This window comes from Symphalangus syndactylus, chromosome 1, assembly GCF_028878055.3.
Source record: "Symphalangus syndactylus isolate Jambi chromosome 1, NHGRI_mSymSyn1-v2.1_pri, whole genome shotgun sequence".
Taxonomy (NCBI): domain Eukaryota; kingdom Metazoa; phylum Chordata; class Mammalia; order Primates; family Hylobatidae; genus Symphalangus; species Symphalangus syndactylus.
The window spans coordinates 26,536,024-26,551,443 of NC_072423.2; the positions used below are offsets into that span (position 1 = coordinate 26,536,024).

The following is a 15,420-nucleotide window of genomic DNA, read 5'->3' on the forward strand; positions in this document are numbered from 1 at the left end:
GTACACATACACACCTACCCTGCCCTGGTTCCTCAGGCTGGGATCTTTTTGGTTCATTGTGGTTGTTGTTATTATTAATGGTAACAAATACATCTCAAGAGCAAAGAATAATATATAAAACATAGTAGATGCTCAATAAATTGTTGTTAAATTGAACCTTTTGAGTCTTGTGTTTTTCCACAGACTCTGGCTGTACTAATGTTACAATAAGTTTTTCAATCAGTATAAGATTTTTTTTTTTTTTGAGACAGAATCTCATTCTGTCACCAGGCTGAAGTTCAGTGGCGCGAACTCGGCTCACTGCAACCTCCACATCGTGGGTTCAAACAATTCTCCTGCCTCAGCCTCCCGAGTAGCTGGGACCACAGGCACATGCCACCATGCCCGGCTAATTTTTGTAATTTTAGTAGAGATGGGGTTTCCCCATGTTAGTCAGGCTGATCTCGATCTCCTGACCTCGTGATCCACCCGCCTCGGCCTCCCAGAGTGCTGGGATTACAGGCATGAGCCATCGCCCCTGGCCACCTGTTTATTTTTCTACCTTTCTTTTACACTATGAAGTCCTCCAGAAGAAGGAACTATCTTTCACATCTCTGTATTCCCAAAACATGCCACAGAGAAGTCTCTAAGTAAATGTCTGCTAAAGGAAATAAACTCTTCAAGCAATTGAAAGTGAAGGAACCAACATTTACAGACTGAGAACCCACTCAGTAGCAGACTCACTTCTGTATTTTCCCTGTTAGTAGTCATGAGAGCCTTGCAAGGGGCTATGTTAGCTTTCACATTCAACCTGCCAGAACTGCTAAAAGGCAACTCCAAAGCATGTCTTCTCTCTGCTCCTTCTTGCTTCTTCTTCTTAAAACAGATTGCTTTCTACAACTCTGGATCATTTATAAACTCTTAGTCATACAAGAATAATCTCTTGTAGCATGGAGTTTTTAAGTGTTCTTGGATTGTATAAACAGGCAAAAGAGAGTGGAAAGAAAGATTAATCATCTGAAGGAATAAAAAAAGGAAAGGAAGTACATTTAGATAATGGAATATTATTGAGCCCTAAAAAGAATGAGCTATCGAGCTGTGGAAAGACATGGAAGGAACTTAAATGCCTATTACTAAGGAAAAGAAGCCAATCTGAAAAGGCAACACACACTGTATTATTCCAATGAGATGACAGTATGGAAAAGGCAAAACTATGGAGACAGTAAAAAGATAAGTGATTGTCAGGGCCAGGCGCGGTGGCTCACACCTATAATCCCTGCACTTTGGGAGGCCGAGGAGGACAGATTACCTGAGGTCGGGAGTTAGACCCGCCTGGCCAACATGGAGAAACCCCGTCTCTAATAAAAATACAAAATTAGCCAGGCATGGTGGCACATGCCTGTAATCCCAGCTACTAGGGAGGCTGAGGCAGGAGAATCGCTTGAACCTGGGAGACAGAGGTTGCAGTGAGCCGAGATCACGCCATTGCACTCCAGCCTGGGCGAGAAGAGCGAAACTCCGTCTCAAAAAAAAAAAAAAAAAAAAATCAGTGATTGTCAGGGTTTTTGGGAAAGGGCAGGATGAACAGGCAGAACACAGAGGATCTGTAGGAAGGGTAAATATTCTGTATGATACTACAATGGTGGATACACGTCTTTATACATTTGTTCAAACCCATAGGACGTGAAACACCAAGAGGGAACCCTAATGTTAAACTATGGACTTTGGGTGACAACGATGTGTCAATGTAGGTTTGTGGATTGTTACATGCGTACCACTCTGGTGGGGGATGTTAGTAATGGGGGAGGCTGTGCTTGTATGGGGACAAGGGATACGTGTGAAATTTCTGTACCTTCCTCTTGATTTTGCTGTAAATCTAAAAATGCTCTTAAAAAATAAAGTATTTCTTTAAGTAAAGGAAAAGGGAAACATCACATCAAAGAGCTCCTGGGTTTTCAGAGGATAAGGACTCAAAATTCAGAGAATACTGGCCAGCTCGCCACTTTACTTCTGTAGACTTTGCCTAATTGACTTCACCACTTCCTTCCTGAAATATCTGTGTTGTTATAAATTCTCCAGGGCCTATAATTATCTACTAGTGAATGTGTCCTCTGTTCTGATTTACTTTCTGGAATTTCACAGCCACTGGGAAATTTTCACTCATTAAATGGCCTATATAAATAGAAGATGCTAAATAATCATGACTAGCAAGAAGAGTATTCCCTCAGTTGAATATGAAGTGTTTGAAAGGGTATTTAGAATGTGATATAAATATCTGGTTTTATGGCACGTAAGAGGTGGGCTGAAGGAGAAATCAGTTTGGGGTGGTATGAGACTGCTTCATAAATGCTTAAGGTAATTAAGGTGTGGCCATGGTGCTCTTTGCTGATGTCAATATAGACAGTTAAAATATGTTTAATTATTTGTGTTGTATTTACTATTACTTTTGAACTCACTGTTATTTCATGTGGAATGAGTCTTTCTGCTATTAGTTACAAGTTTTTCCTATAGGGCTAAAAAACAATCATCAGAAATACCTACATCATTTAAGATTGCTTTTCACAAAAAGTTTTTCACATGTCAAATTTCCTCTAACATTAAAAGTGTTTTGAATGCAACTGATTCCCTTAGATGCCCTTTAGTATTTTAACAAAGTTCCCTTCTCAAGACTTTTCTAGGAAGGAGGAGAGACAGAGAGAAAGGGGGAGAGAGAGAGGCAAAGTGAGAGACCCTGAAAAGTACTGTGTTTTCCCAAATAGGGCAAGGGCATTCTAAAGACGGGTTATATATCATTCCAAGAATGCCTTAAAGGTACACAGTAACGACTGCAGTAACATCTCCAGCCTGACCCTCTCCACTCTCGTTCTTCAAAAAGCAGACTGGACCAACTTAGTGAAGAAATAAGAAGAACCACTATTCTCCCACAGTCATTCCTTCTCATTACTTTAATTTAAAGCAGTGGTTCTCAAAGTGTTGTCCCCAGAACAGCACATCAGCATCACATGGGAACTTATTAGAGATGCAAATTACCCAGCTGCCCCACACCCACTGAATCAGAAACTCTGGGGCTGGAGCCCAGCAATCTGTTTAACAGGCCCAGTGGGAACTTTTAAGGCAAGCTAACATTTCAGAGTTGTTGATTTATAGCAGCCATTTCAAACTTGGCTGCACATTGGAGTCACTTAAGGAGCTTAAAAACTACAGCTGTCTGGGTCCTGCCCTCAGACACCATGTTGTACTGTAATTTGTCTGGGAAGTAGCCTGGTTTCAGGACACAAAGCTCACTAGGTAATTCTAATACACAGCAACATTCAAGGACAGAAACACTGCCTCAGACCTTATTTCACACCACCCATGAAAATAATACTGTCTGGGAAAAGATGCCAGCTCAGTGGGCTGGAACCTAAGAGATACTTAGTAAAGGAAACAAACCTCAGGTACCCTTCCCGAAGAGACCTTGGTTATCTGTGAACTCAGATGCAGGCACCCCTGATTCCCCAGAACTGTACTGAATCCCATAGTCTTCTCCTGAGTAGCCAGATGTTCCACGCTGCACGCAGAGCTCAGTCCTAAGGGACATCACCTGTGCTAACAGCAGCAGTTAGGAGAGGATTTTCAGGAAATGATCAAATAAAACTTGATTTTTTTTTTTTTTTTTTGAGAAAGAGTCTCACTCTGTCGCCCAGCAATCTTGGCTCACTGCAAGCTCCACCTCCCGGGTTCACGCCATTCTCCTGCCTCAGCCTCCCGAGTAGCTGGGACTACAGGCACCCCGTCACCACGCCCGGCTAATTTGCTGGGATTACAGGCGTGAGCCACCGCGCCCGGCCAACTTGATTCTTATATTTCATGCTAATCGGGAGAGTACTGGTGGAAAATAATTAAACATGATTCTTACAGTTGACACTACATTTGAGTTTTAGATTTGGGGGTAAACTTTTTCTAACCAACGATACTGGAGCCTTAGTATCTATTAATAACAAATAAAAGTATAATTTAAGATACAAAACCTATGCTTCCTTCCATTCTGTAAAGCAGCCTTGGTTGGACCTTCCCTGCACTCCCATTTTCACTTTATTTTAGCACAAACAAGGCTGTCTTCCAGGTAATTGCTTCCTGTCTGTTGCTGTTGGCTGGCTACCGGCAAAGAATGCGTTTTATGCATCTCTGCATCCGCAGGGCCCAGTGCTCAGAAGGCATTTCTTAATGCTTGTTGAATGAATCAGCAAATGAGCTATAAAAGCTTCACACAATCTTCAAGACAGAATTTATATATTCTGTCAGCAACCACAAAATAAACAGATTTGTGTCTTTAGCATGACAAAAGCTATAAAAAAAAAGTTTTTACACAGAGGACTGAGACCCTTTTTCTTAATTTTCCCTTGTTCCCAACAAAATCTTTAGAAAACTAGAAGATTGAAATTTTTTAAAAAAAGAAGTTCTGACCTTCTAGGAAAAGAGGAGTGGAGTGCATTCAAAACCCCTCAAAAAAAAATCCAATAACAGGATAAACTATTTATTAGGAAAGAACATCTCTGCAATGCATGTTTGTACATTTTTGTGCATGCAAATTTCTCACGTGTGTGAGAAATAGGGCAATGGTAAAATGTTTAAAAATGGAAATCTGTTTTGCAAATAATCAAAATCAATCAGCTACTTTCATAATAGTTTACTTAGGATTTATATTCTAAACACAATCTCTAAAAAGGGGGTCTACAAACTCTTTTTGTGAAGGGTCAAACAGTAAATATTTAAAGCTTCATCAGCCATGTGGTCTCTGTTGCAACTACTCAGCTCTGCCGTCTATAGCACAAAAAGCAGCTGCAGATTATATGCAAATGAATAGAAGTGACTGTGTTCCCATAAAATTTAATTTCTGCTCTCTAAATGTGGCTCAGATGTATTCCTTCCTTTTCTTCTCTGCTATTGACACCTGTGGTCTTCACCCTTATTAGAGCTCTGAAATCCTGGCTTAGCCATCTCATTCATTCATTTATTCAACAAATTCTTGTCCAACATCTGGGATGTGCCTAGGCATTGAGGTATGTCCTTGGGAATCTAGGAGAAAGGAAAGCTCTTCTGATGGTTTTGCGTTTTTTTTTTTTGAATAGAATGCTGCACAAATGTGTGTCATCCTTGCACAGGGGCCATGCCAATCTCTGTATCATTCCAATTTGGGTATATATGTGTTGCCAAAGCAAGTGCCCTGCTGGAGTTTATAGTATGGAGGGAGAAACAGACTACCTATAAAATAACCATGTGTTAGAGCAGTGGTTCTAATGAGGCGAGGGGTAGGGGTTCCCTCCTGGGGCCATTTGGCGATGTTTGGAGACAGTTTCAGTTGCCATATCTGGGGATGAAGTGCTTCTGGCATCCAGTGGGCAGAGTCCAGGGATGCTGCAAAACATCCCACAAGGCAGATGACAGACCACCAGAACAAAGTTATATCCAGCCCAAAATGTCAGTGGTGCTGAGGGTTTGAAACTCTGGATTAGAAATATGATCAATGCTCTAAGAAAGGAAACAGGGCGCTATGAGAGCACCTGATTTAGATCAAAGTCTTCAGGAAGACGTCCTTGAGGAAATGATATGCAGGTGAATCCTGGAGGGTAAACAGGATTTCATCAGGTAAGGGTGTACCCAGTGGGAAGGCAAATGTGAGGACTGTTTAAAAGATACTGATGCCTGTGTCCCACCCCAATCTATTCAGTCAGAATCACCCAAATTCTGTTGTTTTTTAAGTTTCTTGGATTAGAACAAATTGATAAGCTTTAAAAGCAAAAAGATTGATAATTTTTCTGAAGCATGTTTCAAGGCTGATGGTAAGACTATATAGAAAAAACATTTATGGTATAGGACAGAGAACATAATTGAGAAGGGGGGGTGAAATCAAAACCACATATAGAGTATCACATTTATTGATTTGCATATGTTGCAATAGCTTTGAATCCCAGGGATAAATCCCACTTGACCATTGTGAATGATCTGTTTAATGTGGTGTTGAATTTGCATTGCCAGTATTTTGTTGAGTATTTTTGCATCTATGTCCATCAGGGACATTGGCCTGTAACTTTCTTTTCTTGTAGTGTCTGTGTCCAGTTTTAGTATCAGGGTAATGCTGGACTCATAAAATGAATTTGAAAATATTCCTTTCTCTTCAATTTTTTTTGGAAGAGTTTGAAAAGGATTAGCATTAGTACTTTTTTAAATGTTTGGCAGAATTCATCTGTGAAGCCAATCAGTCCTGAGCTTTTCTTTAATGGGAGACTTTTTCTTACTGATTGAATCTACTTGTCTATTATTGGTCTGTTCAGATTTTCTATTTCTTCATGATTCAGTCTTGGCAGGTTATATGTGTCTAGGAATTTACCCACTTCTTTTAAATTATCCAATTTATTGGGGTATAATTGCTAATGGTAGTTTCTTGTGACTCTTTGTATTTCTTTTTTTTTTTTTTTTTTTGGAGACAGAGTTTTGCTCTGTCACCCAGGCTGGAGTGCAGTGACACAATCTTGGCTCACTTCAACCTCCACCTCCTGGGTTCAAGCGATTCTCCTGCCTCAGCCTCCTGAGTAGCTGGGATTACAGGTGCCTGCCACCACACCTGGCTAATTTTTGTAGTTTCCAGAAGAGACGGGGTTTCACCATGTTGGCCAGGCTGGTCTCAAACTCCTGACCTCAGGTCATCTGCCTGCCTCGGCTTCCCAAAGGACCCTTTGTATTTCTGTAGTATCAGTTGTAATGTCTCCTCTTTTGTTTCTGATTTTATTAACAGAATGAAGAACAAAAATTATATGATCATCTCAGTAGATATAGAAAAAGAATTTGATGAAATTCAAATGCATTTCATAATAAAAACTCTCAACAAATTCGGTAGAGAAGAAATGTACCACAACACAATAAAGGCCTTAAATGACAAGTCCATGGCTAATATTTGCAACAGTGAAAAGTTTAAAGCATTTCCTCTAAGATCTAGAACAAGACAGGAATGCTCAATCTCACTTCTTTTCAACATTTTACTGGAAGTCCAAGCCTGTGCAATTTGGCAAGAAAAAGAAATGAAAAAACATCCAAATTGGAAGGAAGTAGTTAAATTGTCCCTGTTTACAGATGGCATGATCTCATATATAGAAAACCTTAAAGACTTTACCAAATAAAAACATTACAACTGACAAATTCAGTTCATTTGCAGGATACAAAATCAACATACAAAAATCAGGAGCATTTCAACACTAACAACAAACTATCTGAACAAGAAATTAATAAAACAATCTCATTAACAATAGCAAAAAAATAAAATAAAATACCTAGGTATAAATTTAACCATGGAAGTGAAGATCTATATATTGATAACTATAAAACATTGATGAAAGGAACTGAAGAAAACAGAAGTAAATGGAAAGGCATGATTATGAATTGAAAGAATTAATACTGTTAGGATGTCCATAATATCCAAAGCAATCTACAGATTCAGTGTAATCCCTATCAAAATTCCAATGTCATTCTTTAGAGAAATAGAAAAAACAATCCTTAAATTTGTATGGAAACACAAAAGACCCTGAATAGCCAAACCTATCTTGACCAAAAAGAAAAAAGCTGGAAGCATCATAGTACCTAACTGCAAAATATATTACAAAGTTATAGTAATCAAAACAGCACAGTACTGCCATAAAAACAGACATAAAATCAGTCAAACAGGATAGAGTTTAGAAATAACCCCAAATATTTATGGAAAATTGAGTTTTAATAAAGGTGCCAAGAAGAGACAATGAGGAAAGGACAGCTTTTTCAATAAATGGTGTGGGGAAAATTGGATATCCACATGTAGATGAATGAAATTGGATCCTTATTTTCACCATATACAAAAATCAACTCAAACTGGATTAAAGACAAATTAAGACCTGAAACCTAGTAGTTTCACTAAACTACTGAAACTTTCTTTTAGTAGTAAAACTACTAAAAGAAAACATAAGGGAAAAGCTCCATGACATTGGTCTGGACAATATTTTGAATATAACCCCAAAAGTATATGCAACAAAAACAAAAAGAGAAAAATAGGATTGCATCACTCTAAAAAGCTCCTGCACAGCAAAGGAAACAAATAGCAGAGTGAAGAGACAATACATGGCATAGGAGAAAATATTTGCAAACCATACATCTGATAAGGGGTTACTATCCAAAACATATAATATGGTATGGTTTGGATGTTTGTCTGCTCCAAATCTCATGTTGAAATGTAATCCCTAGTGATGGAGGTAGGGCCTGGTGGGAGGTGTTTGGATCATGAGGATGGATCCTCAGGAATGGCTTAGTTCTATTCGCTTGGTGATGAGAGAGTTCTCACTCTAAGTTCACGCAAGATCTGGTTGTTTAAAGAGTATGGCACCTCCCCCCTTCTCTCTTGCTCCTACTGTCACCATGTGACATGCTGGCTTCCCATCACCTTCCACCAAGATTGTAAGCTCCCCGAGGCCCTCACCGGAAGAAGATGCCAACACCACACTTTCTATACAGCCTGCAGGACCATAAACCAATTAAACCTCTTTTTTTTTAATAAATTACCTAGCCTCAGGTACTTCTTTAGAGTGATATAAGAATGGCCTAACACAACATATGAGGAACTAAACTCAATACCAAAAAAAACAAATAACTGGCTTTAAAAATGGGCAAAGGACCTGAATAGACATTGGTCAAAAGAAGACTTACGAGAGGCTCGGAGGATCAGGGGTGACCGTGCGGCGGGCAACGGGAGCGGGCGACACGGGCCGCGGCACGGGCCGAGCCGTGGCCATGGAGCCGCCGCTGCAGGGCTAGGAAGGTCCTGCCCCGCCGGGCCCACGGCGATGTCGGGCTACCCGCGCCGCCCGGGCGTCACCCCGCTGTCCTGAGCCCGGAGCCTCGCCAATTCCCGATGATTTTGGCTATGGAAAGGGGAAATGTTCTAAGCAGAGCCCGTCAGGAGCCCACGAGACACGTTTTGGAGATGACAAATTTAAGATCTTGAAGAGGCAAATCCATTCTCCTTTAAAGAGTTTCTGAAGACCAAGAGGGTCAAAAGAGGACCCGGCCAGCAGAATTCATGCAAAGGAAGCGTCGAGGCATTCACTGGGACTTGACCACAACTCCCCACCCTCCCAAACCGGGGCGTATGGCCTGGAGTATCAGCAGCCATTTTTCAAGGACCTGACAGGGGCCGGTGACCTCCTGGATGAGGAGGAGGATGAGGACACCGGACGGAGTGGGGCCTCCCTGCCGTCCGCCATCGAGCAGACTCACCCAGAGAGGGTCCCTGCCTGCACGTCGCCCTGCAGCACATACCTTTCCTTTTTCTCCACCCCGTCGGAGCTGGCAGGGCCTGAGTCTCTGCCCCCGTGGGCGTTGAGTGACACTGATTCTCGCGTGCCTCCGGCCTCTCCGGCAGGAAGTCCTAGCACAGATTTTGCAGTTCATGGAGAGTCTCTGGGAGATAGGCACCTGCGGACGCTGCAGATAAGTTACAAAGCACCGAAAATTCTAAGCTGAGAAGAAAGCTGAAGGAGGTTCAGAGCTTCTCTGAAGCTCAAACAGAGATGGTGAGGACACTTGAGCGGAAATTAGAAGCAAAAATGATCAAGGAGGAAAGCGACTACCACGACTTGGAGTCGGTGGTTCAGCAGGTGGAGCAGAACCTGGAGCTGATGACCAAACGGGCTGTAAAGGCAGAAAACCACGTCGTGAAACTGAAACAGGAAATCAGTTTGCTCCAGGCGCAGGTCTCCAACTTCCAGCCAGAGAATGAAGCCCTGCGGTGCAGCCAGGCGCCAGCCTGACAGTGGTGAAGCAGAACCTCCGGGTGGTCATGAACAGCGCACAGGCTTCCATTAAGCAACTGGTTTCCGGAGCTGAGACACTGAATCTTGTTGCCGAAATCCTTAAATCTATAGACAGAATTTCTGAAATTAAAGACGAGGAGGAAGACTCTTGAGAACCCCTGGGTGTTCTCAGCATGAAGCTCCGTGTATGCCCTGAGATCACCACCGCTTGCTTGATCTAAATGCGCAGTTGTGTCCTTAAATATGCAGTCTTCACCCAGAGTAAAGTGTTTATCACAAGAGTCCAGTGTCGTGCCCTCAGCCAGTTCTTGGCCACCGCAATGGGAGCAGCCCTGGCCGAGTTGACCCTGTGGTTTCTATGCAGCCCTTGTTTGCAAAATTCCTGCGATTTTATAGATTCTAATGGGCTCTTGGAAGACATTGACATAAAAGCCAGCGATTTTAAGAAAAAAAAAAAAAGAAGACTTACAAATAGCTAACAGGTTCATGAGTAAATGCTCGACATCACTAATCATTAAGAAAATGAAAATGGAAGCCACAATGCGGTATTACCTTATACCTGTTAGAATGGCTATTATAAAAAAAAAAAAAAAGATGAAAGATAAGCGTTGATGAGAATGTAAAGGAAAGGTAACTGTTGTGCACTGTTGGTGGGAATGTAAAATAGTACAGCCATTATGGAAAACAGTATGAAGATTCCTCAAAAAACTAAAAATAGAACTGCCATGTGACCCAGCAATCCCACTTCTCAGTACACATCCAAAGGAAATAAAACCAATATGTTGAAGAGAAACTTCCACTTCCATATTCATTGAATCGTTATTCACAATGGCCAAGATATGGAATCAACTTAAGCATTCACCAATGGATACATATATTTTTTTAAACATGCCAGTGAAATACTAGCCAGCCTTTTTTTAAAAAAAGAAAATTCTGTCATTTTCAACAACATGGATAAACTTGGAAGACATTATGCTAAGTGAAATAAGCCAGGCACAGGCATGAAAAGACAAACACTTCATGGTCTCACTTATATGTGGAAACTAAAAAAGTTGAACTCATAGAAGTAGAGAGTAGCATTGTGGTAACTGGAGACTGATGGCGGGAGGGAGGGAATGGAGAGATGTTGGTCAAAGAAAAAGTTTCAGTTAGGCAAGAGGAATAAGTTTTTGCAAGCTATTGCACAGCATAGTGACTATAGTTAATGCATTGTATATTTCAAAATTGCTAACAGAGTACCTTTCAAATATCTCACCACAAAAATGGATAAGTGAAGTAATGATATGTTAATTAGATTATTTAATTATTCCATTTTGTATGCACATATCAAAATATCACATCACAATGTACCCCATAAATATATATAATTATTATTTGTGAATTAAAAATATTTTTCTAAAAAATCACATATAGAGTTAAGGGGAGGCAAAAGGTAACTTTACAGTAGAGGAATGTGACACACTCTACCTCAGCCAAGTGGTCACCGTCAACATGAACAGTGGTAAATCATGCCTAAATCATAATAGATACCCTTCTTATGACACAAAAATAGCCCTTTACCTCTGTGGTTTTCCTCCCCAAAACCCATAACCCCAGTGTAACAATGAGAAAAACATCAGACAAATCCCAATGGAGGGATATTCTACAAAATATTTGACCGTAATCCTCAAAGCAGTCAAGGTCATCAAAAACAAAGAAAGTCTGAAAAACTGTCATAGCCGAGAGCAACCTAAAGAGATTTGGTGACTAAGTGTAATGTGGGATCCTGGATGGCATCCGGGAACAATAAAAGAACATTAGGTTAAAACTAAGGAAATCTGAATAAAGAATGGACTTCCGTTAATAATAATGTCAGTTCAATATTAAAAGATACTCAATATTGGAAAAATGTTGGTTCAGTGCTGGAATAAATATTGCTTCATGAATTGTGACAATCATATAATGTAATAGTAAGATGTTCACAGCAGGGGAAACTCAGTGTGGGGCATATGGGAACTTTTTACTATCTTGGCAATTTTTCTGTAAACATAAAACTGTTCTAAAAAATGAAGTTCATTTTTTAAAACAAGCAAATAAAATGACATATGGATGAGTTCTCATACATTGCTGAAGAGAATGCAAAATATTATAGCCACTTTGAAAAATGCTATGACCATTTCTTATAAAAATAAGCATACCATATGACCCAGCAATCCTATTTCTAAGCAGTCACCCAGGAGAAGACTGAATATTCATGTAAAAACCTTTAAACGAATGTTGATTCATAATTGCCAAAACCTGGCAACATTCCAAATGTTTGCAACTGGTAAATAAACACACTGTTTATTTTACAGCCATACAATAAAATATTCCTCAGCAATAAAAAGGAACAAACTACTGATACATACAACCATATAAGTCAATCTCAAATGAATTATGATAAGTGAAAGAAGCCAGATTCAAGAGGCTAATAGTGTATAATTTTACTTAGATGACATTCTAGAAAAGACAAAAATATAGAGACAGTAAACAGATGTATGGGGCTAAGCATGAATCGTGTCCAAGTCTTCCTGCATAATACAGCCTAAAAGCTCATCTTGGTTTTGTCCTTCTCCTTAAATGGACAGACATCCAGACATTCAAATTCTCTTCATTTTGTCAGGCTCATCTTGCTCAGCTCCCTAAACAAACCTACTTTGGACAAGGTTACATTTTTTGTTACATTAGATAAATAATGCTGCAAAATTTTGTTCACATTATTCGCCATAATTGGACTAGCTCCTTCATTATTCCACACTTTTCAAAATTCTGCTAAAAATTGAAAATCCTGTCAAACCACTGTAGCATAAGTAATCATTCCTATACAATTCTAGAGTATTATTTGTCTGTATCCCATATTCTGCTATTAATTATTATATAAACTCTCATATGAATAAATGATTTAGATGTTACCTCCTAACCCTCATTACCTCCATTTGGTATTGCTAAAATTTCCATTTTATAGATAAGAAAACTGAAGCTCAGACGTTGTTACTTTCAGAGATTATGGCTACTAAATAGAGAAGCTGGGAAATCTAGGAATGTTGAATCCAAAGGTTGTCTTCTTTTTGTTTCAGTTCACTATTTTTTCTTTGCATTGTTTTAAATTTGAATGTCTTAATAATTGCACGACTAAGCTTCTTGAGACTGGGAGCCCTTTTATCTCCTCCTTGGAATTCTGCAATGTACTAAATTAAAAAGACACTTCCAAAACAAATTGTCTGTAGGATATAAAATTATAGTGGGGCAAAAGAAAGAAATAAAAGGCATCCAAATAGGAAAAGAAGAAGTCAAATCATCTCTCTTTGCTGATGATACAATCCTATACCTACAAAACCCTAAAGACTCCACCAAAAGGCTCTTAGAACTGATAAATTACTTCAGTAAAGTTTCAGGACACAAAATCAATGCACAAATTCAGTAGCATTTCTGTACACCAATCATGTTAATTCTGAGAGCCATATCAAGAAGGCAGTTCCATTTATAATTGCCACAGGAAATAAAATACCTAGGAATACATCTAACCAAGGAAGTGAAAGATCTCTACAATAAAAATTACAAAAGACTGCTGAAAGAAATCACTGATGACACAAACAAATGGTGAAACATTTCATGCTCGTGGAGTGGAAGAATCAATATAGTTAAAATAGCCATATTGCCCAAGCGATCTACAGATTTGATGTTATTCTTATCAAACTACCAATATGATATTTCACAGAATTAGAAGAACTATTCTAAAATTCATATGGAACCAAGAAAGAGCTCAAATAGCCAAATCAATCCTACGCAAAAAAGAACAAAGCCAAAGGCATCACATTACCTAACTTGAAACTATACTACAAGTCTAGAGTAACCAAAACAGCATGGTACTACTACAAAAACAAACACATAGACTAATGGAACAGAATAGAGAGCCCAGAAATAAAACTACACACCTACAACCATCTGATCTTCAACAAATTCAACAAAAATAAGCAATGAGAAAAGGACTCTCTAGTCAATAAATGGTGCTGGGATAATTGGCTAGTCATATGCAGAATAATTAAAGTGGACCTCTGCCTATCTCCATATACCAAAATTAACTCAACATGGATTAAAGATTTAAATCTAAGATGTAAAACTACAAAAATCCTAGAAGAAAACCAAGGAAATACCCTTCTGGACATCCGCCTTAGCAAAGAATTTATGACTAAGTCCTCAAAAGCAATTGCAACAAAAACAAAAATTTACAAGTAGAAACAAATTAAACTAAAAAGCTTCTACGAAGCAAAAGAAATAATCACCAAAGTTAACAACCCACAGAATGGGAAAGAATCTTCACAATCTATATACCCAACAAAGGACTAATATCCAAAATCTACAAAGAACTCAGACAAATGAGCAAGAAAAAAACAAGCAATCCCATCAAAAAGTGGGCTAAGCACATGAATAGACAATTCTCAGAAGAAGATACACAAATGGCCAACAAGCATATGGAAAAATGCTCAACATCACTAGTTATCAGGGGAATGCAAATCAAAACCACAACGTGATAACACCTTACTCCTGCAAGAAAGGCCATAATATAATCAAAAAATCAAAAAAGAATAGATGTTGGCAAGATGTGGTGAAAAGGAAGCACTTCTACACTGCCAGTGGGAATGTAAACTAGTACAACCACTATGGAAAAGAGTGTGGCGATTCCTTAAAGAACTAAAACTACCATTTGATCCAGCAATCCCACTACTGGGTATCTACCAGAGGAAAAGAAGTCATTATATGAAAAAGACACTTGCACATGTATGTCTATAGCGGCACAATTTGCAACTGCAAAAATATGGAACCAGCTCAAATGCCAATCAATTAACAAGTGAATAAAGAAAATGTGAGATATATATATAATGGAATACTATTCAGCCTTAAAAAAGAACAAAATAATGGCATTTGCAGCAACCTGGATGGAATTGAAGACTATTACTCTTAGTGAAGTAACTCAGGAATGGAAAACCAAACATCATATGTTCTTACTCATAAGTGGGAGCTAAGCTGTGAGGTCACAAAGGCATAAAAATGATACAATGGACTTTGGGGATTTGGGGGAAAGGGCATGATGGGGGCGAGAGATAAAAGACTACACACTGGGTACAGTGTACACTGCTCCAGTGATGGGTGCATCAGAATCTCAGAAATAACCACTAAAGAACTTATTCATGTAAGCAAACACCGCTTGCTCCTAAAAAACTATTTAAATAAAAAATAAATTTAAAAATTATAACAAAATGAAATTAAAAATTGTAAGATACTCAAAAAAGTGAAAGAATAAATAAATAAATAAGGCCGAGCACGGTGGCTCACGCCTGTAATCTCAGCACTTTGGGAAGCCGAGGCAGGCAGATCACTTGAAGTCAGGAGTTCCAGACGAGCCTGGCCAACATGGTGAAATCTTTTCTCTACTAAAAATTCAAAAATTAGCCAGGCATGGGGGCACATGCTTGTAGACTCAGCTACTTGGGAGGCTGAGGCAGGAGAATCACAAACCTGGGAAGCAAAGGTTGCAGTGAGCCAAGGTCGTGCTACTACACTACAGCCCATGCAACAGAGTAAGACGGTGTTTCAAAAAAAAAAAAAAAAA

General features: G+C 39.3%; 2 pseudogenes; one reads left to right on the plus strand and one right to left on the minus strand.

Annotated features, from left to right (window-relative positions):
• Window positions 1-5,085: 5,085 nt before the first annotated feature.
• LOC129461443 (uncharacterized) lies at window positions 5,086-5,182 on the minus strand (annotated as a pseudogene).
• A 3,640-nt stretch (window positions 5,183-8,822) lies between these two features.
• On the plus strand, window positions 8,823-10,135 carry LOC129489508 (endosome-associated-trafficking regulator 1-like; annotated as a pseudogene).
• The last annotated feature ends 5,285 nt before the right edge of the window (window positions 10,136-15,420 follow it).